Raw genomic sequence first — 3,284 nt, 5'->3', positions numbered from 1 at the left:
TACAAGTTTTACAAATGAAGGGGCTTTTTGGGAGGGGATTCTGTTTTGATAGATTTTTGTACAGATACAGAATAGACACTCTTTCCAGTGGCCCAATAATCAACCTTCGTCTAAAGATCACATTCTGGTACGAGGCCCTGACGCAGCAGAGGACTGCCTGGTCTGGCCTCAGTGAGAAGATGCTTAACCCTTGACAGACTTGAGGCCCCAGGGAGTGGGGAGGTCTGGCAGGTGGGGGTGGGGTGGGGACATCCTCTTGGGGACAGGGTTGGGGGGATTGAGGGGAGAGGAAGAATGGGATGAGGAACTGCCAGAGGGGGAAAACAACTAGACTGTAAAAAAATTAAAGATAATTTACAAAAATAGAAATAAAAATAAAGATCACATTCTAGGGCACAGAGTAGGCATTTATGTGGCTTTTCACAAAAAGGCTCTCCAAATCTGCATTGTATGGAGTGTGTGGAACTCATGCAGAAAAAAAATCTCAGTCTCAAGTAATTAGAGATTCAGAATGAAAGGTTTGAGATTTGAGGAACGTGTAGAAAAAGATTAGAAACATTTCAAAAAGGAGAAAACCAAGGGTCTAGAGGAGCAAGATACGTATACACATTACTGAGAATACTCGGCTAGCTTTAATTAAACGCAGCTTGGAAAAACTGACAGAAAGCAACAGTTGAAGATTTTCACTCAAAGAAGAGCTGACTTCAGCTACTTCAGTTGCTCACTAGAATAAAAACTGACTATCTAGATGACAATATCTAACATATCTAAACTTATTTAGATATTAAATTAAACAATTAAAATTATTCAGCATGTTAAAAATACTGGTTGGTGAACAGGGTAAGCAACAGATAGTCAAGGGAAGGGAGCAATGTGCATGTGGGCAGTACTGAGCTCAGAGTTATTAATGATAATAATAATAAAATAAGACACAGAGGTGGAAGGGAGATGGGGTGGGTACTTGGGACAGTTGGAGGGAAGAAGTCAAGGGATGGCTAAGATTCAAATACATAGCATAGACATGAAAATTTCAAAGAGCAAATAAAAATATTATTAAAGGGGGAAGTCAAATTTTTCCTAAATTGTTGAAAAACACATTTCAAAACCTCCAAAGATTAATGTACTCAAGATAACTATGAAGAAAGCTACACCTGGGAGCATCTTCAGACAGGATAGAATAAAATCTCATAATACACAGAGAAACAATGATGGAAATTATTACTCTTTTTGGTCAGGAATAATGGGGTATTCCATAACTGTTGAAGTAAAACTAACATTTTAACTACATAGTCAGGAAAAATAACTTTAAAGCAATAAAAAAACATATTTGCTCTAAAATTAAAATTGGGAGACCTTGTTATCAGCAGTTATGCTAAAGAAACACACAGGAGGTCAGTCACCCAGGCAGAGGGAGTTTGGCTGGGGATTCACGTAGGCAGAAGGGAGAAAATCTGAGATGGCAACTGCCTTGTCAAGTATGAAGGACTGCTTTCCCCTTTCTCACCAGGAGAACGAGTGTGAGAAATCAGGGGAAATAAAGTAATGTTGAGATCGAGCTAATGCTTCTAATCCAGGTGGAAATTATATATCACAGCGGGAAAGATGGTAAATGGAGTCCAGCCAGGCTCCCACTTCTAAAACAATGGTTCTGTAGAGCTATAGTTCACGACCACGCTTTACTTTAAATCATACATACAATTCATCAGTTTTATTATTACTCATGTGAGCGTTGCTTAAGACATTTAAAGAACAGAGATGGCTGATACAGAAATTGTTCAGAATTCCATGCCAAGTCCATGTGCCTCAATCCACCTCTCTACCACCCCCCACCCCAGGGCAGGGTCAATTAAAACAGCTTCACTCAAGTTTCATAATTTCTATTTAAAACTGGAGATTTAGGATTATAATGATATTAACACAAAACAGACCAAAGCATGGAGTGGCAAGATTTTCTGAGATAAGGGCAGCACAAGAAGACTAAACATGACTAAATATTTCCAATTAAAATACTGACACAATCTGAATATAACTTACAGCTTGAAAAACCACTACCTTTGACAGTATACAAATGGGGTTGGAAGGATGGATTATATTTCCTATAGAAGGCACTTTGCCAGATGGCAACTTGGCAATCTAACAGGAAGAGGGATGACTGCTGCTTTAAAGGTATTTGAATAAATTGTTTATCAACTACATTTCTGCTCAGAAGTAGAACATACTTCACACTATAGTACTTCTGAAATACAAGAAATATATAGGCCCTAAAAGGAAGTCCAACAGAATCTTAATTTTATATTACCTAAACATGCACAAACACAAGCTCATAGAATTAGGCATTAAGCAGTATTCTTATATTCTTATGAAATGAAGGCATATTTAAGACCTAAAAATAGGACCACAGTAGTACATGCCTTCGATCCCAACACTGGAGACAGGTGGGTTCTGTGAGTTTAAGGCTAGCCTGGTCTGCTAAGGCTACACAGTGAGACCCTCAGCCAACAAAACAACTGAACAGATAAAAACTTAAATATAGGTATAAAACAAGTATCCAAACAAAATACTTTAATGTAAAAAAAAAAAAAGGCATGAATGCATATTAGAACGATTCATCTGCTGCCTATGCCCTGGACCGCCCGCTGCCCCACCCTACTTGTCCTTAGGGGTTGGAGGAAAGGTGGTGGGGCATCAACAGCACAGACTCTAGGAGCAGGAGAGAAACGCCAGGGCGTGTTCGTCTTCGGAGGCCTTGCCATTCCGCCCACGTTCATTATATTAAATTATTTTATTTACTGACCTTGCTGTTGGGTTTAATGTTGGATGATGTTTCCTCAGACTGGGTTTCAGACTTAAAAGCTTCTACTTTTAAATACTAACATTACTAATGGAAACATCACGCCTTTATAGAGCATGCTGTACAAAATAAGTGATTTCTGTCTATATTTAAGTTTAAAAATCTGACTGGAAGGATGGCTCGGTAGGTACTTTCTACCAAACCAGACTGCCTGAGTTCAATCTACAGGCCCCACGTGCTAGAAAAAAAACCCACTCAAAGAGTTGTACTCCACATGTGCACTCGGTGTGTGCATGCACACATATACACAGAAATATAAATAACTGTAATGAAGACTTAAGTCTGGGTTTGTCTGTTGCTGCCATACCTGCCCCTAGCCCTACAGTGTCCAAAATAAGCTACCTTTTCTAAAAAAATAAAAAAAATTAAAGTTTTAATAATCTAAACGATTTGTTGACTACCACAGTATAATCAAACGTATACTTTATATAGT

Source organism: Mastomys coucha, unplaced genomic scaffold, assembly GCF_008632895.1.
Source record: "Mastomys coucha isolate ucsf_1 unplaced genomic scaffold, UCSF_Mcou_1 pScaffold22, whole genome shotgun sequence".
Classification (NCBI taxonomy): Eukaryota; Metazoa; Chordata; class Mammalia; order Rodentia; family Muridae; genus Mastomys; species Mastomys coucha.
This window is presented reverse-complemented; position numbering follows the sequence as displayed.